Raw genomic sequence first — 23,465 nt, forward strand, 5'->3', positions numbered from 1 at the left:
CATAAAAAAGGATCGGACTACAGGTAAAGGCCACACAGAGCGTCACTTACCCGGCCTCTGTGCGGTCAACAACTGCCCCGGCACTATGTTCAGTGCAGCTGTCAAATAGCCTATGATTGGCCGCTCGTTGTTGCAGGTAAAACGGCCCTTTAATAACAAAATCAGCTCTGCTACATCTCTATGTAAAATCATTGTCATTTCTTTAGGTGTAGATGTAGCAGGGCGCTGCAGGTGTCATCCTCCAGCCAGACGCTGATCATCCCTGACACATGTTTCCGTGAGAAGAACCAGTAGGCGCTGAGATCATTACATATTGCAAATGAGGGAAATTGCTTCCCAAAGTCTCCAAGATTAATTGTTGGATGTACGATGGCGAGCAGCGGCGATGAAGTCTGTAACCATAGCAGCCAAGTCCTCCAGCAGAATCCCGCTCGCATGGCTCAGAAGCGAGAGATGAAACGCGGCTTTTTATAGCTTATTCCTCCAAGACAAACCTTAATTAGGACTGGGCTAATATAAAGTTATCGTCTGTAGGAGGGATCTTGGTTGATCATATCTTGGTGATCAGGGGGGCAACCTCCGATATAGGGTCATTACGGCTGATTCTGTAATGGAGTCACTGTTGCAGGTTGGCTGTATCACTAGGGCCCGGTGGAAGCTGGCGCTGTTATTTAGGGCACTGTTGGAGGTTGGTTATGATAAGGCCACTGCGGCTGGTTCTGTAATGAAGGTAATGTGGCACTTGAAAAATGTACCAACATCTTTACCACTCACATACCTCCCAACTTTCAAGTATTGCTATGTGAGACAACCGACGTGGCGTGCCTGGCGTACTTTTTCCCTGTTAAGCCACACCTCTGACCACGCCCAATCCCCACCCAGTTCAGCCCACACAATATAATGCCCCATAGTGCCCCCCACAGTATAATGCCCCCATAACTGCCTTATACTGTATAATGCCCCCAAAGTTGCCCCATACAGTATAATGCCCTCTTAGCAGCTGTCCCCATACAGTATAATGCCCTCTTAGCAGGTGCTCCATATAGTATAATACCCCCTTAACAGGTGCCCACATGCAGTATATTGCCCCCTTAGCAGGTGCCCGCATACAGTATAATGCCCCCTTTGCAGGTGCCCACACCCACATGCAGTATATTACCCCCTTAGCAGGTGTCCCCATGCAGTATAATGGCCTCTTAGCAGGTTCTCCATATAGTATAATACCCCCTTAGCAGGTGCCCACATGCAGTATATTACCTCCTTAGCAGGTGCCACCATATGTATAATGCCCCATAGTGCCTAATAAAAAAAACAAAAAAATAAATACTTACCTAGCCCCATTCCCACGACGAGTGGAGGAGATCCTTCTGCTCCTCCGAACAGCGCTAAGAGTGGCTAGGCGCAGAAAGGCAAGATGATGTAACTGCATCGCGCCTGTCTGTGCCGAGCTGGCCACGGCCGCTTCACACAGTGAATGCTGAAGCAGGGAGCTGCAGGGTCCCTGCTTCAGCATTGGATTCAACTGTATCTGCGTTCTGAGGACACTCATCAACCTCCACACCACGGATTTCTATTATTATTGTGGTTGGTGAGGATAGATAGAGAGAGAGAGAGAGAGAGACACACAGACAGACAGACAGACAGATAGACAGATAGATAGATAGATAGATAGATAGATAGATAGATAGATAGATAGATAGATAGATAGATAGATAGATAGATAGATAGATAGATAGATAGATAGATAGATAGATAGATAGATAGATAGATAGATAGATAGATATGAGATAGATAGATAGATAGATAGATAGATAGATAGATAGATAGATAGATAGATAGATAGATAGATAGATAGATAGATAGATAGATAGATAGATAGATAGATAGATAGATAGATGGCCGCACCGTCCATGAGGCGAGATGAGCTTGTCTCAGTCAGGGTTCCCTTCATGGGTTCCCCTGACGGAAAGCTCAGACAGGACCCCTGAATGGAGCCCTGACGCAGATGTGAACGAAGCCTTACCAGAACGTTTGACTCCCACAGGCTGGCAATTGTCTTCCCCAGACTGGGAGCATTGCGTGAGTAGATCATTCTGGACCCCAATCCTGCCCCTCAGTGGCCGCACTGCTACAATAGTTCGATACAAACTCAGTATAATAAATGGATCCAGAAATGTAACTTGACGCTCCTGGGCCCCAATGCAAAATCTGTAACAAGGGCCCCCCCCCCACCTTCTATGTCCCATTTATAACACTGGTGTCTTCTCATGTGGCAGGGAAGCCTTTGGGCCCCCTCAGGTACCAGGGCCCGGGTGTAACTGCTGCACCCCCTATAGCTACTCCCCTGTAAAGAGCTGCTCTTCCTTCAAACCGCTGCCAATTTCCAAAACAAAGGGGCAACAATATTTTTAAAAGCCGTCTCCTGACAGCTGCATTGTATCGGAGGAGCGGGGACCTTCTCGGGATAGCATTACTGCAGTATTATAGCTGTATACTACCGGGAGCCGGACTGCGGTCGTCTACATGAGGTTCTGTTTCCACTGGATTTTGAGAATTGGTGGGGGATGGGTATTGTCTCATGGATACAGTCATTACAACATGCATACCCCCCATCGTATTGTCATGAGTATTTGCTGCCATGTCTGAACTGTTACTTGTTCTGTACATACAGTGAATCGGAAGCCTCCAGGAGACGGCTGATTGTATTCACATTGCAGAAATTCTGCTCTCTATGCCCGGCCGTGTGCCCTGTGGTTGTCATAGTAACCTACACGATGACAGAGACGTGGCACTTACAGCCCTCTGTATTCATTATATTACCACTCTGCCGTTTCCTTGACACCGTTATAAGACATGCACAAAATCTAACGAGATCTATAAACTAACATCTTCTAATGACTTATATCCTACAATCTCAGTAGATCTCTAAATTGCAATATTCTAACTGGAGCTTACTGGTAACCAATCAAATCGTGGGAAAGATAATAGCAGCAGAAGAGGAGTGTGATGATCTTGTGGGGGGCAGTGACCTGTCCACTCATGTGATGATGTTAGCGAGGACAGGACTGTATGTGACATGTGCAGAGTCATAATGTGAGGAGGGGATAGAGACAAATGGGAGATCACACAGTGATAGTTGGTCAACAGCAGCACAGAGTATTTCACTTATGGGATGATGTTAGTGAGGACGGGAATGCATGTGACAGGGGCAGCTACATCATGTGAGAAGGGGGATGGATTCAAATGGAGGGATCACAGACTGAGAGTTATTTAGTGGAACGAGCAGGGTCTCCAGCTGCAGAGTGTTTCAGGAGAGGGGTATGTTGATTTTGTGGGGGGCAGTGACCTATCCACTCATGTGACAATGTCCTATTCAAGTTAATATAAGGGGTTCTTCAGTCAGGAAGGTCATCTTTTAGCCACATCGACAACAGCTACAAAGAGCGTCTCCCTCTCTCTTTGTAGGACCCTGCATGTCCATGCAATACACATTGGTTTCAATGAGAATTTTGTAATGCTTTATTTCCCCTGTGGTGGCGCTGCAGAAAAATTGAACACTTCCTTCCAGGTACCATCACAGATTACAACTGATCGCTTGGGGTCCCAGTAGTAGTGAGTTAGTCTGTGATCAGCTTATCATTGTAGGCCCATCCTAAGAGGCTCTCCATTCTGGCTCTGAGATGGTATCATATAAGGAATATTTTTGGCCACCCCTGCTCTACTGGATCTTAGTTTACTGTATGTGGGAACCTAACAGATTTCCCATAGAGTTATACTGTATTACATCTGTAAGATTGACAACTGCAAAACCAAATGCCTAATGCTAATCTTTTGGCACCAATGCTTCTGGACAAGAGCGTGCTGCCCCTATTGAACACGGTGGCCCACCCATCCTATGACAATGTTAGTAAGGACAGGATTCACCACACTTGATGTTCATACTGTTGTGGAGACCAACATAGACACCTTCTATGTTACACAAGGGCTACCAGCACATTGAGGAGCCACTATGAGGGAAAGGTGGCCACCATTCTCCAGCTCCGTAGCGCTATCGGGTTAGTACAACTTTTTGGTTTTGGTTAGTGTGGAAGAGGGTGTAGGGGAGACTGGCAGAAAAAACAACATCTTCCTGACAAATGTTTTCTTCAATTTATGGCAACTAATATTAATTATTATTATGTGCCATCAAGTCAATTTTCACTCTTGTAGCCCAAATGACCAGTGTGTTTCCCGAATGTCTTGTCTTCTGTTTGGTCTTCAGGTTGCTCAATTACACCTTCTTGAATTGTGTGATTGTCTTCATCTATCTTATTGTTGGTCCGGTTATTGACCCTTTAAGTTGAAGGTTCAGCTTAATTTGGTCAAGGATCCACTTGTTCCTCTTCCTCGCTGCCAATGGTAATTCCTCAAGGGTCCATCAAAACCAAAAAGTTCACTTGGTCTTTAAGGGTATGTTCACACGCACTAATTACGGACGTAATTCGGGCGTTTTTGCCCCGAATTACGTCCGAAAATAGCGCCTCAATAGCGCTGACAAACATCTGCCCATTGAAAGCAATGGGCAGACGTTTGTCTGTTCACACGAGGCGTAATTTATGCGCCGCTGTCAAATGACGGCGCGTAAATAGACGCCCGCGTCAAAGAAGTGATCTGCCACTTCTTTGGCCGTAATTGGAGCCGTTATTCATTGACTCCAATGAATAGCAGCGCCAATTACGTCCGTAATGGACGCGGCGTTCAAGCGCCTGCACATGCCGTTACGGCTGAAATTACGAGGATGTTTTCAGGCTGAAACATCCCCGTAATTTCAGCCGTTACGGACGCCCTCGTGTGAACATACCCTAATACCTATTCTTTCATTCTTGGTCTTTCTGTAGTCTGGTTGCTCGTTATTTCTTGACTGCTAGCTCTCAAACTCAATCTTAATTAGGAACTTAATTATAGAATACATTTTTTTGAGTTTTAATATGGCAGGAAAAAAATGTGTCAACATTGGGTGGTAATATTTTCCGAGTTTGAGAATAGACATCAAAATGCAGATTGGTCTGGAAACGACCAGTCCAGCTGATTGTGAATAATGAAACGGGATCATGAAATGGGAAATTATTGTGATGTTCTTTTAATAGCTAGTACCCTCCGCAAATGTAGAAGACCCTAACTAAGGCTGGGGATGAACAACCAGACCATATGGCCCAGTCGCCAAATTTGGAATGAATTGTGACATTATGGGCAATGGTGTATGTACCATAGAGGTAGGCCATGCAGTTGGGGCCGAGGGAGAGCGGGAACCATGCCCAGGTTGGCTAAATCCCTTATGGGTGGTGAGAACCTGCGCAGGGATCCCCTCTCCACAGCCCCTACAATGCTTTGGGGCATCAACCCAATGATCATGGAAAGAAGATGGGAAAAAACAATCACCAAGTCCGACTGCCCAAGGTTATTATGCTGGTGGTGGTGTTAATCAGCACCAGAAGGGGCCCCGTGTTAATATTTGTTTTGGCCGCCTCACCTTCATGAACGCCACTGATTATGGTCAAGATAAAATGTGGAAATCCCATGTTTGACCCCATGCCTTACCTCAACCTCAAGAAATCTGGAGATGTCTCATCATTGTAGCACCACCAATGTGACACCAAAGACACTTGGACATGGTGGAAATATTTATTATCGTAGTGTATGAATGATGAGACCTTTCATTGATCTCCGTTCTCTGGCCTGCAGTTCTATCTCCCATCCCATAAATACATTCCGATAGTAAATATCTACTAAAGGAATCCAGCTCAAGTCTCGGTGCTGTAAGGTGGAAGAACGTACCACTGGGCCGTCATGCCAGTATATAGGGCAGTGGCTATAAACAGGGGGCGTAATAACATCTGCAGGTTTTCTAGAAATACTTTCCTCCCCCTCCTTTCCAGAATTTCTTGGAGGAGATTTCTTCGTTCTACAATGAACGTCTTGGGCTGCATCAAATCTCATTTTGCAGATTAATGATCTCCAGGCCGGAGATGCAGCAGCGCTCCTACAAATCCTGCCCTTCATACAACATCCTGTCTCTTATCATTAGGCTGTGCGTCTGCAATCCTGCCCAGCATATTCTGCACATGGAAACTCAGACTAAACGCTAATCATCCGCAGCAGATATAGGCCACACGTCACAGCGAGCACGTACTGAAATCTGGGGGGGGGGTTATTACATCCATAACAGTGCTGATCCCTGAGATATAGGCCCTTGTATATAGCCGATTATCTGATGTATTGTATATGATACATGTCACCTACACATTAGCTGTGGCTGTATCCAGTGTTGCTGCTTCTATGGCCAGCTTTGTGTATACTGTATGTCCCATTGACCAATGGACTCTGATTCTTGCAGTTGTCAGCCCGAACACCTTCGTATCAAGGCTTAGGCAATACAACAGACCTCTTATTCTTTTCTTAGACTTCCACCTATGAGATGATGACATTTTACATATATTTTACAGCAGGTTGTAAAGTAAGATTTGGAGTTTAGCCTGTTATGCTGCCATCTAATGGTCATTATGGAAACTGCAATTTAAAATAAGAGATTTCTAAGGATAACATCCCTTTTAGTGTTGAATTCCAATTATTTTTTTTAGAGTTGTTACTGTATGTATTATAAAAGGCAATAGACTTAGATACTGTACCTCAGCAGACAGTATCACACTAAGGGTATGTTCACACGCTTAGCAAAAACCGTCTGAAAATTCGGAGCTGTTTGCAAGGGAAAACAGCTCCTGATTTTCAGACGTTTTTTAAGCCACTCGCGATTTTAGCGGCTTATTTTACGGCCGTTTTTGGAGCTGTTTTTCTATAGAGTCTATGAAAAACGACTACAAAAGCGTCCCAAGACGTGACATGCACTTCTTTTTCGCGGGCATCTTTTTACGTGCCGTTTTTTTTTACGAGAGGTAAAAAAATGGCCCGACGGAACGCAACGCTGTATTTCCTATTGAAATCAATGGGCAGATGTTTGGAGGCGTTCTGCTTCCGTTTTTTCAGGCGTTTTTCGAGGCGTAAATACCCCGAAATACGCCTGAAAACACCCCGTGTGAACATACCCTCAGAGATTATTTTATTATGAGAAAATTCAGTAACATTACATGATGGGGAATGTAGTCCTGTGGGGTTCTCTGACTGTATTTAATTAGATTACATCACCTGAGCAGACGGTATCGCACATCATAAGCTTAGATATATTGGCTCAACAGGAGGTATCACACATGATGGGATTAAAAACACTTGCTCAGTAGACAGTATCGAACATGATAGTTTTAGATACATCAGTTGAACAGACCGTATCACACATCATAGGCTTAGATACACTGGCCACAATTACACATCCAATGCTTCAGTACACTAGACAATATCCAACATCATAGGCTTAGATGCACAAGACACTATCCAACATCATAGGCTTAGATACACTGGACACTATCCAACATCATAGGCTTAGATACACTAGACAATATCCAACATCATAGGCTTAGATACACTAGACAATATCCAACATCATAGGCTTAGATGCACAAGACACTATCCCACATCATAGGCTTAGATACACTGGACACTATCCAACATCATAGGCTTAGATACACTGGATACTATCCAACATCATAGGCTTAGATACACTAGACACTATACCACATCATAGGCTTAGATACACTGGGTACTTTTACACATCATAGGCTTAGATACACTACACTCTATCACACATCATAGGCTTAGATACACTACACTCTATCACACATCATAGACTTAGATACACCGGACACTTTCACACATAATAGACATTTTTCACACTATCCCACATCATAGGCTTAGATACACCGGGTACTTTAACAACATAGGCTTAGATACACTGGACACTTTTGCACATCATAGGCTTAGATACAGGGGTGTAGAGTCAGCAGGTTTAGGGGATTTTTCTGCAAAATATACATCAAATGGGTGGATCTTATGCAAATGTACCCAAAAATGTCCTCTTAGTGGGAGTTCAATATTGGGAGGTATGGCTATAGGGGGCAGAGAGAGATGTCACACCCAGACCCTGGAGCCAGTGGCGGTCTAAAGGACCCTCTGCCATATAGTGGCACATGGCCGGTGGCACGTGTAAGTGAGGGGCCTTGCTCCAAATTTTGCATTGGGGCCCAGGAGCTTCACGTCCTCTGGTCACGACTCTTTCTTTGCGTTCTGATTGTGTTCTTTTACAACGTATCATCGTCACATCACAATTATTTCATGTATTATGGAAATCGATGCATCTTGACGTCCATCCACAGACAAGACGCAGGCGGCCCCTCGTACAATGATGTGGAGATCACTTCACATTATCTTCAGATTATATCTTCATCTTTTCACCTGTTTACCGTTTCCTTGGCAAAAGCTGTTGCCATGGTGATCTCCTTAATCAGAGCAGATGGAGGCGGCCATTTTAACATCTTTATTATCATCAGGCTCGAACGAATTGCTATATGGAAGATTGTAACTTACATCTTTCATCCACTAGGTGGCAGTCTACAAAATTGCCTCATGTTTTATTTATCATAGGGTTTTTTATCAATCGCCCCCACTGATATAAATGAGAGTCAGAGGCGTTTTTTTTCTCGGGCAGCTGCAGGGGAAAAAAAGCGGCATGTCCTTTCTTGCCGCAGGTTCTGCCCCTGACCTCCCATGGAATTAATGGGAGTCAGAAAAAACATGCGGCGCTCGTTTACAAGCGTTTTTTCAAAGCGTTTTTTGCCTGTGGTCCTTGCATTAGCTTCAATGGCCCGCAGATGAACAAGGCAGCGAAAACCACGAAAGAAAAGCACAAAATCTGCCTCTAAATTCCTGAAGGAAGTCTGAGGCAGATTTTTTTCTGCCTGCAAAAAAACTCTGTGTGAACAGGTCCTTAATGAATTTAGACCTCAAAATTATTTCAGACCTCAAAATTTATTCGGATCCCCTCATCAGATGTCCAGACTTATTCAGATCCATTCATGGGACACAAACATTAATTCTGACACCAAAAAGAACCAAAAAAATGAATTCAGACCAAAGACTTTATCCTAAAAATTTATTCAGACCCCTTTATCAGACTTCCAGATTTATTCAGATCCTTTCATCAGACCCCAAAATTAGTTCAGACCCCAGACTTTGACCTCAAAATGTATTCAGATCCCTTCATTGGATCCCAAAATTAATTCAGACCCCAAAAATAATTCAGACCCCAGCCTTTAACCTAAAAATGTATTAAGACCCCTCTATCAGAGCTCCAGATTTATTCTGATCCTTTCATCGGACACCAAAATGAATTCAGACCCCAAAATAAATTTAGACTACAGAATTCAACCTAAAAATTTATTTGAACCCCTTCATCAGAGCTTGAGATTTATTTAGATCCCTTCTTCGGACTCGGCAACTAATTTAGACCACAGACTTTAGACCCCAAAAATGAATTCAGACCCCAAACTTCAAACTCAAAATTATTTCAGACCCCAAAATTCATTCAGACCTCGGATTTCAACCCTCAAAATGTATTCAAATTCCCATCAGACCTCCAGATTTATTTAAATCCCTTCATGGGTTCCCAAAATTAATAAAGACCCCAGACCCCAAATAAATTCAGACTAAAGATCCCACTATGACAAACCTCATCTTTTCTTCTTTCCCTCGCTGAACAACAGTGAAGGTGATGCGCTCCTTCCGCGGTGGCGCACCGCATCCTCCATTGGCTCCACCTAGAATTCGAGGAATTGTTTTAATTTGGCAGCACGACCCCCGGACACCTGTCTGTTCCTCCAGGAGTCCTAGAGGTCACTCATTTTTCCAAGACTTTCACAGACTTTCCAGAAGAGTAGTCAAGCATGACTTAATGCTATCAATACGGTACCAACAACCATTATATGGATTATTATCAATACAATATTCACTTAAAGGAACTAATTCTTACACCATATTTACTGATTGTTTCATTGAATAAATAATTAAAAATTAGACATTTGCCACAGAAACTGAATTTGTCAAGGCTTTTTTCCTTTTGAGTGGAAGCCGCCATATTGCTTGCCTGGGTGACAGTACATAAACCATAGAGAGTGATGAAATGCTGCCTCTAGTGGTCAAATCAATCATAGCAAGCAATCATAGTTTTATTATTAACTATTAGATACCTTAGGATATGTTCACACAGGCTATTTTCAGCTGTTTTTCGGGCCATAAACGCCCCTAAAAACGACTAAAAATGTGGGAGCTTAACGCTTACAAACATTTGCCCATTGATTTCAATGGGAAAAACAGCGTTCCGTTCCCACGGTGTGTTTTTTACGTGCCCGTTTTTAAAAACGGCCAAGTAACAAAACGCATCGTAATAGTATTAATTCAAAATCTCTTTGTGTTTGGTGTATACAGCTCTTATGGAAACCTATCTGTCTCCATGGTTACAGACTACAAACAAACCTTGTGTAGTCTGATCCTTCAGTCATCTGTCACTCCCTTCCATCTGTCCCTCTTCCAATGTCTGGAAGTCATAAAGAAGAAGGGTCAGAGGGAGCTGAGTAACACATGACTGCTATCAGACTACACAGGGTTTGTTTGTAGTTTATATCCATGGAAACACATAGGTCTGCGGAGGAGCTTTATACCCAAATGGTAGGAGATTTTGAATCAAGATTTTTCTCAAATTTGCAATTTTTTTTATTTTAGAGCGTTTCATCGACAGCTATCTCATTTGTATGGAAAACTAGTTGTGATCCATATACAGAGAAATGCAGGAAAGACACAGATCGTGTCACCCCTGCTGTCCTGAGTAAATGTATAAATAAATATGGTAAAAAAATGGTATCAAATATTAAGACCCCCCCCATCTCTTCTCTTAAAAAAGCAGATAACTCACACCCCATTCACACGTTGATACATTTTGCATAGATATCACACGTTTATAAAATAATGCACCCAGATCATGCGGAATGTATGTTATCCTAGACCCATAAAAAGCCGTCTCTGCCGTCCCACCTTCCATGGAAGAAATACAAGTCATTCTATATTTGATATTATTTTTGCCAATGTTCTAACACCTAATATTAGGGGGGGGGGGGGGGTGTTGGAACGCCATGACATTTCAATTTCACAATTTTTCAAACCTTCCCCCTGACCAGAATTTGACAGGCCGGGCAGAGGATATACTAAGCGGGGGTGGGCCTTACATTATTACAGGCCGGGCAGAGGATATACTAAGCCGGGGTGGGCTTTACATTATTACAGGCCGGGCAGAGGATATACTAAGTGGGGGTGGGCCTTACATTATTACAGGCCGGGCAGACGATATACTAAGCAGGGGTGGGCCTTACATTATTACAGGCCGGGCAGAGGATATACTAAGTGGGGGTGGGCCTTACATTATTACAGGCCGGGCAGAGGATATACTAAGCGGGGGTGGGCCTTACATTATTACAGGCCGGGCAGAGGATATACTAAGCAGGGGTGGGCTTTACATTATTACAGGCTGGGCAGAGGATATACTAAGCGGGGGTGGGCCTTACATTATTACAGGCCGGGCAGAGGATATACTAAGCAGGGGTGGGCCTTACATTATTACAGGCCGGGCAGAGGATATACTAAGCGGGGGTGGGCCTTACATTATTACAGGCCGGGCAGAGGATATACTAAGCGGGGGTGGGCTTTACATTATTACAGGCCAGGCAGAGGATATACTAAGCGGGGGTGGGCCTTACATTATTACAGGCCGGGCAGAGGATATACTAAGCGGGGGTGGGCTTTACATTATTACAGGCCGGGCAGAGGATATACTAAGCGGGGGTCGGCTTTACATTATTACAGGCCGGGCAGAAGATATACTAAGCGGGGGTGGGCCTTACATTATTACAGGCCGGGCAGAGGATATACTAAGCGGGCGTGGGCTTTACATTATTACAGGCCAGGCAGAGGATATACTAAGCGGGGGTGGGCTTTACATTATTACAGGCCGGGCAGAGGATATACTAAGTGGGGGTGGGCTTTACATTATTACAGGCCGGGCAGAGGATATACTAAGCGGGGGTAGGCCTTACATTATTACAGGCCGGGCAGAGGATATACTAAGCGGGGGTGGGCTTTACATTATTACAGGCCAGGCAGAGGATATAGTAAGCGGGGGTGGGCCTTACATTATTACAGGCCGGGCAGAGGATATACTAAGCGGGGGTGGGCTTTACATTATTACAGGCCGGGCAGAGGATATACTAAGCGGGGGTCGGCTTTACATTATTACAGGCCGGGCAGAAGATATACTAAGCGGGGGTGGGCCTTACATTATTACAGGCCGGGCAGAGGATATACTAAGCGGGGGTGGGCTTTACATTATTACAGGCCAGGCAGAGGATATACTAAGCGGGGGTGGGCTTTACATTATTACAGGCCGGGCAGAGGATATACTAAGTGAGGGTGGGCTTTACATTATTACAGGCCGGGCAGAGGATATACTAAGTGGGGGTAGGCCTTACATTATTACAGGCCGGGCAGAGGATATACTAAGCGGGGGTGGGCTTTACATTATTACAGGCCAGGCAGAGGATATAGTAAGCGGGGGTGGGCCTTACATTATTACAGGCCGGGCAGAGGATATACTAAGCGGGGGTGGGCTTTACATTATTACAGGCCAGGCAGAGGATATAGTAAGCGGGGGTGGGCTTTACATTATTCCCTCCCCCATGACCCCAAGTTCCTGTCTAAAATTTTATAGGAATCAACGTCAAGTTAAAATAGTAAATAGCAAATGTCAACCAAATATGAAGTGAATATTCAATCGACAGATCCCTCAACTGTGTCTGGCCATGAAAGGGTCAATGGTCATGGTAATTGTGTCTGGTAATTAAGGGGTTAATGGTGATGGTAACGGTGTCTGGTCATGAAGGGGTTGAGGCTCAGTGTAATGACAATGGGCAGGAGCCATATTTACCGTAAATCATGAAAACTTCTTCGATATTTTGGAATCCCCTCCCCCCTCCTCAAATTCCACTTATTGAATGTGTCCTCCATATATAGCAACAAGGGTGTGACAATGGTGGCCATATTGGTTGTTGTCACCCAGAAACAAATATTTCGCTAAGGAACTGTGAAAATGAGTTTATATCCCCAATGGGCACGTGTGGGCCCGAATGTATTCTATGGGTCCACGAAAAGGCCTATGGGCATACATATCAACCCTACTAGAATTACCGGGAGGGCCCTGGAAATAAGGGAGACCACCCACAGGATCGCCCTCTGAGACCAGGCGGCGTAGTGCAAGGCCTGCATCTGAGGTATGAGTCACTTCGGGGTCTGGGGGTCTGAAACACTTTGAGGTCTGGGGAGCCAATTATGGGTTATGGAGCGCTGCTCATGAGGGGTCTTATAAAGGGGTGTGGTTTATAGAAAGGGCGGGGCATGTGTCTGAAAATTCCTGATGACAAATCATAAACGTTTTCCTTCTACAATTAAATTATTACAAATGATCTACTTTATTTGGAAAACCGAATCATAACCAATAAAGCCGTCATTGGACGTCAGATCTGCGTAGTCTGAGTACTGTAGTCCATCTCCTCCCATCCCCATGTTGCTGCAGGACTCTTTGCCATTCAGGATTGTAGGTAAGCTGGGTGACCGCTATAATGAGGCCATGTTGGTTTCTCACCCAGCTTTGCTGTGGAGACATTATACGTCCTGGGCGTTGTATATTAGGGTGAGGGCCCTTTAAGAAGGATCTTGCACTAGTGCTGTTTACTGAGCCGGTTCTCCCTCTCCTCCCACAACACTCATCAGCTCCCAGTTCGCCCCCTTATCTCGCCAGACACGTGACCCGAGGGAAACATCAGGAATTCTTGGTATGTGGTTGAGCAGTGATTGGGATATTTGCAGGTCCAGTGATTGCACTTCACAGGCCGCTGCAGTCCAGAACCTCTCAGGAGTCCCAGTCCTAATGAAGAGTCACCAAAGGGGCCTCAACCTGCGGAAATAGAGTGCGAGCCGTACACTGACAGGTAGGAACACTAAGGGGGGCACCAATCTCTCTCCTGTACTCATAGCTTGTTACAATGTATCAGTGCAGGTAAAATGTATCAGCCTGGAGTCCTCAATGTGGATTGACTAGACTGGAAACAATTGTAGCAAACCCTCAGCTGTGGGAAATATTAGATCTGTATAGGTTTATATAAACTTTGATCACAATATATTAACAATTTCAACATCAATCCAGTGACAGATCTTCACCCCCACCTGTATGGGGGTCTGCGGATTGCTCCCCCTAGTGGCAGCCTTGTGCCAGAGAAATGTATGTATTCACCAGATATAGCATATTGCTAAGAAATGCCATAACTTACTGATCGTAGGGAAGGGTGTGTCTGATCCCTGGGACCCCTTCTTTCTACAGATTTGTGCCCCCTGGATTTTTGCCTTGGGCAGCACCACTCCAGACCCAGCGCTGTGTAGGAACTTACACACAACGCCATTCACTTGAATTACAATTCTTTGCGCAGTGCCTGGTCAGTTGTGGTGCTCTGCAGAGAAGAAGCCACGGAGACCACAGACCCTTCATTGTAGGGTCTCTTCAGTGAGGCACTATTATATTTGCACTGTTATATTGGGTCATTTTATAGCGTTATTAATTTGACACCATATGGCAGCATTATTTCCATTTTATATGGCTGTATTATTAGACCGTTATAGGGTACTATTATGTGGGCGCTATATGGCTGTCATATGTGGTCACTCTATAGAATAAACATTTGGACAGCATATGGTAGCATTACTTGTGCTCTCTGTCTGGCAGTATTATTGGAGCACTTTATTGTACTATTATTTGTGTCATATTGAGCATTATTTGTAGAATTTTTTTGGTTGCTGTATGATAATATTGAGGACCTGTAAGGCACTATTTTATATACACAGTAATATGGACATTGTATGGCATTATTATTTTGAGACCTTATAGAAGTATTATCTAAGTATTTGTATGATCTTTTGTTTGGACGTTATATGGCACTACTATTGGGGCACTGTATACTATGAATGTTTGGGCACTGTATGGCCCTTTTATTTGGGCACTGTATGGCCCTTTTATTTGGGCGAGTATGGCCCTTTTATTTGGGCACTGTATGGAACTTTTTATTTGGGCACTGTATGGCCCTTTTATTTGGGCACTGTATGGCACTTTTATTTGGGCACTGTATGGCACTTTTTATTTGGGCACTGTATGGCCCTTTTATTTGGGCACTGTATGGCACTTTTATTTGGGCACTGTATGGCCCTTTTATTTGGGCACTGTATGGCCCTTTTATTTGGGCACTGTATGGCCCTTTTATTTGGGCACTGTATGGCACTTTTTATTTGGGCACTGTATGTCCCTTTTATTTGGACACTGTATGGCACTTTTTATTTGGCACTGTATGACACTTTTATTTGGGCACTGTATTACACTTTTATTTGGGCACTGTATGGCACTTTTATTTGGGCACTGTATGGCACTTTTATTTGGGCACTGTGGCACTTTTATTTGGGCACTGTATGACACTTTTATTTGAGCTTAGTATGGCACTTTTATTTGGGCACTGTATGGCACTTATATTTGGCACTGAATGCCACTTTTCTTTGACCACTGAATGCCACTTTTTTCTTTGAGCACTGTATGGCACTTTTATTTGGACACTGTATGGCACTTTTATTTGGACACTGTATGGCACTTTTATTTGGGCACTGTGGCACTTTTATTTGGGCACTGTATGACACTTTTATTTGAGCTTAGTATGGCACTTTTATTTGGGCACTGTATGGCACTTATATTTGGCACTGAATGCCACTTTTCTTTGACCACTGAATGCCACTTTTCTTTGAGCACTGTATGGCACTTTTATTTGGGCACTGTATGGCACTTTTATTTGGGCACTGTATGGCACTTATATTTGGACACTGTATGGCACTTTTATTTGGGCACTGTATGGCACTTTTATTTGGGCACTGTATGGAACTTTTTATTTGGGCACTGTATGGCCCTTTTATTTGGGCACTGTATGGCACTTTTATTTGGGCACTGTATGGCACTTTTTATTTGGGCACTGTATGGCCCTTTTATTTGGGCACTGTATGGCACTTTTATTTGGACACTGTATGGCACTTTTATTTGGGCACTGTATGGAACTTTTTATTTGGGCACTGTATGGCCCTTTTATTTGGGCACTGTATGGCACTTTTATTTGGGCACTGTATGGCCCTTTTATTTGGGCACTGTATGGCCCTTTTATTTGGGCACTGTATGGCCCTTTTATTTGGGCACTGTATGGCACTTTTTATTTGGGCACTGTATGTCCCTTTTATTTGGACACTGTATGGCACTTTTTATTTGGCACTGTATGACACTTTTATTTGGGCACTGTATTACACTTTTATTTGGGCACTGTATGGCACTTTTATTTGGGCACTGTATGGCACTTTTATTTGGGCACTGTATGGCACTTTTATTTGGGCACTGTGGCACTTTTATTTGGGCACTGTATGGCACTTTTTTTTGGGCACTGTGGCACTTTTATTTGGGCACTGTATGGCACTTATATTTGGCACTGAATGCCACTTTTCTTTGACCACTGAATGCCACTTTTCTTTGAGCACTGTATGGCACTTTTATTTGGACACTGTATGGCACTTTTATTTGGACACTGTATGGCACTTTTATTTGGGCACTGTGGCACTTTTATTTGGGCACTGTATGACACTTTTATTTGAGCTTAGTATGGCACTTTTATTTGGGCACTGTATGGCACTTATATTTGGCACTGAATGCCACTTTTCTTTGACCACTGAATGCCACTTTTCTTTGAGCACTGTATGGCACTTTTATTTGGGCACTGTATGGCACTTTTATTTGGGCACTGTATGGCACTTATATTTGGACACTGTATGGCACTTTTATTTGGGCACTGTATGGCACTTTTATTTGGGCACTGTATGGCACTTTTTATTTGGGCACTGTATGGCCCTTTTATTTGGGCACTGTATGGCACTTTTATTTGGACACTGTATGGCACTTTTATTTGGGCACTGTATGGAACTTTTTATTTGGGCACTGTATGGCCCTTTTATTTGGGCACTGTATGGCACTTTTATTTGGGCACTGTATGGCCCTTTTATTTGGGCACTGTATGGCCCTTTTATTTGGGCACTGTATGGCCCTTTTATTTGGGCACTGTATGGCACTTTTTATTTGGGCACTGTATGTCCCTTTTATTTGGACACTGTATGGCACTTTTTATTTGGCACTGTATGACACTTTTATTTGGGCACTGTATTACACTTTTATTTGGGCACTGTATGGCACTTTTATTTGGGCACTGTATGGCACTTTTATTTGGGCACTGTATGGCACTTTTATTTGGGCACTGTGGCACTTTTATTTGGGCACTGTATGACACTTTTATTTGAGCTTAGTATGGCACTTTTATTTGGGCACTGTATGGCACTTATATTTGGCACTGAATGCCACTTTTCTTTGACCACTGAATGCCACTTTTCTTTGAGCACTGTATGGCACTTTTATTTGGACACTGTATGGCACTTTTATTTGGGCACTGTATGGCACTTTTATTTGGACACTGTATGGCACTTTTATTTGGGCACTGTGGCACTTTTATTTGGGCACTGCATGACACTTTTATTTGAGCTTAGTATGGCACTTATATTTGGCACTGAATGCCACTTTTCTTTGACCACTGAATGCCACTTTTCTTTGAGCACTGTATGGCACTTTTATTTGGGCACTGTATGGCACTTTTATTTGGGCACTGTATGGCACTTATATTTGGACACTGTATGGCACTTTTAACTGGGCACTGTATGGCACTTTTATTTTGGGCATTTTATGGCAACATAATATTTAAGTTGTTGGGGGTCATTGCAGGCTGTGTGTGGGGCAGAAGATTGAACAATTAAGTTTGTTTAGTAGAATATATTTGAACTTAAGGAATAATTTGTGTGTCATGAAATAATATTTGGCAGCAGAATCTGGGTTTTTCCTATCAGTGAAGGGCTATGGTCTGATTCTAGACGGTCTTCATGTGCCGCTGTATGTTGTAGATCTTATACGGGGTTAAGTCACCTGCTGCTGATACCACGTTACCTGCCACAGAGTAAACATCAGAGTATTTATCCCTCATAGAGGGCGAAGGTTGTGATATATGTCACAGGAGTATACAGCAGTAAACAGGACTGGCTGCAGACATGACATAGGGGAATGATCGGGGGCTGCAGATGATCGCAGCAGGTAAGGGCTGAGCGACACTCTCCATATTTATAGGTTTATTGCAATGGGGGTAATTCTGGACCCCAAATAACTGGAGACCAGGAGATCCAGCGCATTATCAGAACAGGACACCAAGATCCAGCGCATTGTCAGAACAGGACACCGAGATCCAGCGCATTGTCAGAACAGGACACCGAGATCCAGCGCATTGTCAGACCAGGACACCGAGATCCAGTGCATTGTCAGACCAGGACACCGAGATCCAGCGCATTGTCAGACCAGGACACCGAGATCCAGCGCATTGTCAGAACAGGACACCAAGATCCAGCGCATTGTCAGAACAGGACACCGAGATCCAGCGCATTGTCAGAACAGGACACCGAGATCCAGCGCATTGTCAGAACAGGACACCGAGATCCAGCGCATTGTCAGAACAGGACACCGAGATCCAGCGCATTGTCAGAACAGGACACCGAGATCCAGCGCATTGTCAGAACAGGACACCGAGATCCAGCGCATTGTCAGAACAGGACACCGAGATCCAGCGCATTGTCAGAACAGGACACCGAGATCCAGCGCATTGTCAGAACAGGACACCGAGATCCAGCGCATTGTCAGAACAGGACACCGAGATCCAGCGCATTGTCAGAACAGGACACCGAGATCCAGCGCATTGTCAGAACAGGACACCACAGGGGAGATAGCTGCCATACATACTTCATCATTACGGGTGGAAATGTAACATTTCTGTCAAATTATTTTTTTTATTTTTTTGGGAAGGGTGTTTAGTTATGAAACTGGAACAGATCACTTTCCTGTGTGTGTGTGTGTGTGTGTGTGTGTGTGTGTGTGTGTGTGTGTGTGTGTACGTGTCTAGGTTATTTGTATATGTATGTGTATGTCATCTGTATGTATGTATGTATGTATGTATGTGTGTGTGTGTGTGTGTGTATACGTGTCTACGTTATTTGTATATTTGTGTGTACATATGTATGTGTATGTCATCTGTATGTATGTGTGTGTGTGTGTGTGTTGTGTATGTGTGTATAGATAGGTGCATGTCATATTTGTGTGTAAACATGTCCATATCATCTGCATGTACAGTATGTGTGTTGTGTATGCGTGTATATCCCCTTTATGTGTGTGTTTTGTATGTGTATATACATATGTGTATGTCCTCTGTATGTGTGTGTTTGTGTAGTGTATGCGTGTATGTATATATATGTATGTATGTATGTATGTGTGTGTGTATGTGTGTGTGTTCGTCATGTGTATTAACATGTGTGTATGTAATCTGTATGTGTTGTTTATGTGTGTTTATACATGTATGTATGTGTGTGTAGTGCATGTGTATTTACATGTGTGTACGTCGTGTGTATGTGTGTGTGCTGTGCATGTGTATTTACACCTGTCATCTGTATGTGTGTGTGTTGTGTATGTCGTCTGTATAGTTGCGTGTTGTTTAGCTGTATACACATATGTGTCTGTTATTTATATGCCATATATATATATATATTGTCATGTTATGTCATGGCATGAAGTCATCAAACAAACTTTGCTGTGGCGCACCATAAGTAACAACCTGTTATGCCCCCACCTCACTAAATAATTGCTTGAAATCCAAACTTAAAGGGGTTCTCCAATTTTTGGAAACCACACTGAATCCCGGTGTATCCATTCAACTCCTAATACTTGTAATCCTGTATAACCTGAGCCTCAAGCACGTATAAGTGGGGCCGGCTGGTTCAGGAGTCAAGTTTATTTTGCCCAATTTTGCATCTTTCGATGGAAGTAAGTAGATGTAGCAGAGCTGAACTTGTCTTATAGGGTATAGATATTCACATAAGACGGTATGTCCCCAGTAATGTGTCGCACGGCAAAACCGTGTGCGTTTTTACTGCAATGTACTGTGGTTTTTTTTTGTGTTTTTGGCCACAGCGGAAACTACGAGCGAAAACCGACACGTATGAATATACCCTGAACGTACGGTTCCTTTTTAATGACAGCAAGCAGAGATGGATTTGCTTAGCTGCGGATAACTTTCATTGCAATATTACGTATACTTGTAGAAAAACTGGTTGTGCTCATTCCCCAGTCAATAGTACAAGAGGGGTAATTATTAACCGCATGCCAGCCCTGATCATGGACAAACACGGATGAACGAATTCCCGCAATGATGGCGTTTACCTCTTCACTGCTGAGGGGGGGGGGGGCAGAAATTGGATCCTGAAAACGTTGAGTTCAAAGCTCAGGCGAATATCAGCCAACATGACGAAATTTCCTATTAGAGTATGTTCACACGAAATTACGGAGCTGTTTTCAGGCGAAAACAGCTCCTGAATTTCAGACGTTTTTGCAAGTACTCGCGTTTTTCGCGGCGTCCATTACGGACGTAATTGGAGCTGCTTTTTAATGGAGTCAATGAAAAACGGCTCCAAAAACGTCCAAAGAAGTGACAGGCTCTTCTTTGACGCGGGCCTGAACAGAACGTCGTGAGACCCATTGCAAGCAATGGGCAGATGTTTGCAGGCGTAGTGGAGCCGTCTTTTCAGGCGTAATTCGAGGCGTAAAACGCCCGAATTACGTCTGAAAATAGGCCGTGTGAACATAGCCTAAGGCCTCATTCACACGCAGTGAGCAAAAACGTCTGAAAATACGGAGCTGTTTTCAGGCGAATACCGCTCCTAATTTTCAGACGTTTTTTTAACAACTCGCGTTTTACGCAGCGTTTTTTACGGACATTTTTGGAGTTGTTTTTCAATGGAGTCAATGAAAAACGCCTCCAAAAATATCCCAAGAAGAGTCCTTCTTTTGACGAGCCTTCATTTTACGCGCCGTATTTTGACATCGTAATTCCCATTGAAAGCAATGGGCAGATGTTTGTAGGCGTATTAGGGGCGTTTTTTCAGGCGTAATTCGAGGCGTGAAACCACTGCGTGTGAACATACCCTAAGAAAGAACAACAAATACCAACAGTATGAAAATCCCCTGATATGCCATGATCACTAAAGGGAATTTGCCCCTTTCGAACATTTTAAAGGGTGTACAACCCAGTCCCCCAGGGTCTCATTCCCACTACCCACATAGACACAGAGGTACAATCAGGGACGTAGCTAAAGGCTCATGGGCCCTGGTGCAAGAATTCAGCTTGAGCCCCCCTACCCTTCCCTAACATTACCAGACTCCTGTACACACCTATGCCCAAACGCCTTTCCCGACAGCCCCATGGATGCCCCCACTGTATAACGCCCCCCATAACTACCTCCACATTGTAATGCCCCCATAGCTGCCCCCTCACAGTATAATTCCCCCCATAGCTGCCCCCACACAGTACAATGCCCCCATACAGTATAATGCCCCCATAGATGCCCCCTATAGCTGCCCCCATACAGTATAATGCCCCCATAGATGCCCTCACACAGTATAATGCCCCCCATAGCTGCCCCACACAGTATAATGCCCCCCATAGCTGCCCCACACAGTATAATGCCCCCATAGCTGCCCCACACTGTATAATGACCCCCCATAGCTGCCCCCACACTGTATAATGACCCCCCCATAGCTGCCCCCACACTGTATAATGCCCCAATACAGTATAATGCCCCCACACAATATAATGCCCCCATAGCTGCCCCCAAATAGTATAATGCCCTCATAGCATCCCCCACAGTATAATTCCCTCCATAGCTACCCCATAGTATATTGCCACCCATAGCTGTCCCCTCAGTATAATGCCCCCCATAGCTGCCCCACAGTATAATGCCCCTCATAGATGCCCCCATAATATATTGCCACCCATAGCTGCCCCACAGTATAATGCCCCCATAGCTGCCCCCACAGTATAATGCCACCACACAGTATAATGCCCCCATAGCTGCCCCCACACAGTTTAATGCCCCCATAGCATCCCCACAGTATAATGCCCCCCCATAGCATCCCCCACAGTATAATTCCCTCCATAGCTGCCCCACAGTATAATGCCCCCATAGCTGCCCCCACAGTATAATGCCACCACACAGTATAATGCCCCCATAGCTGCCCCCACACAGTTTAATGCCCCCATAGCATCCCCACAGTATAATGCGCCCCATAGCTGCCCCACAGTATAATGCCCCTCATAGATGCCCCCACAATATATTGCCACCCATAGCTGCCCCACAGTATAATGCCCCCCATAGCTGCCCCCACAGTATAATGCCACCACACAGTATAATGCCCCCCATAGCTGCCCCCACAGTATAATGCCACCACACAGTATAATGCCCCCATAGCTGCCCACACACAATATAATACCCTCATAACTGCCCCCATAGCTGCCCCATGCAGTATAATGCTCCCATACAGTAAAATGCCCACCATATAGTACAATGCCCCCATACATTATAATGCTCCCTCAGCAGCTACCATATTAACATCCTTCCGATACCCAGTATAGTGCCCCCAATAGCTGCCCCCATAGTATATTGCCACCCATATTTGCCCCACAGTATAATGCCCCCCACAGCTGCCCCCTCAGTATAATGCCACCACACAGTATAATGCCCCCATAGCTGCCCACACACAATATAATACCCTCATAACTGCCCCCATAGCTGCCCCATGCAGTATAATGCTCCCATACAGTAAAATGCCCACCATATAGTACAATGCCCCCATACATTATAATGCTCCCTCAGCAGCTACCATATTAACATCCTTCCGATACCCAGTATAGTGCCCCCAATAGCTGCCCCCATAGTATATTGCCACCCATATTTGCCCCACAGTATAATGCCCCCCACAGCTGCCCCCTCAGTATAATGCCACCACACAGTATAATGCCCCCATAGCTGCCCCCAGACAGTATAATGCCCCCCATAGCTGAAACCACACAGTATAATGCTCTCAATAGCTGCCCCCACACAGTATAATGCCCCCCATAGCTGCCCCCACAGTATTTTGCCACGCATAGCTGCCCCATACAGTACAATGCCCCCCCATTAGGGATAATGCCCCCCATAGCTGCCCCATACAGTATAATGCTCCCTCAGTAGCTACCATATTAGCCCCCCTCCCATACCCAGTATAATGCCCTCATATGTACCTAATAGAAAAATAATAACATAATTACTTACCTATCCCCTTCCCACGATGGGTGGAGGATCCTTCTCCTCCTCTGCGCTGTGGTCTGAGTGACTCGGCGCAGACAGGAGCGATGACGTCACCA

The 23,465-nt window shown here is 44.5% G+C and overlaps 1 protein-coding gene across 5 annotated transcripts in view; it reads left to right on the forward strand.

Moving 5' to 3' along the window:
- Nucleotides 1–23,465, forward strand: part of LZTS3 (leucine zipper tumor suppressor family member 3) — an 81,677-nt gene that overhangs the window by 40,268 nt on the left and 17,944 nt on the right. The window contains exon 1 of one of the 5 annotated variants that reach the window (XM_075855820.1): nt 13,926–14,012. The exons of 3 other annotated variants lie outside the window; for them this stretch is intronic. The gene's annotated coding sequence lies outside the window, so the exon portion shown is untranslated. Of the gene's footprint in view, nt 1–13,925; nt 14,013–18,201; nt 18,281–23,465 lie in introns of those variants that run through there. One more of the 5 variants, XM_075855801.1, reaches the window with a different exon arrangement.

The sequence above is a fragment of the Rhinoderma darwinii genome, chromosome 1 (assembly GCF_050947455.1).
Source record: "Rhinoderma darwinii isolate aRhiDar2 chromosome 1, aRhiDar2.hap1, whole genome shotgun sequence".
NCBI classification, from domain to species: Eukaryota; Metazoa; Chordata; class Amphibia; order Anura; family Rhinodermatidae; genus Rhinoderma; species Rhinoderma darwinii.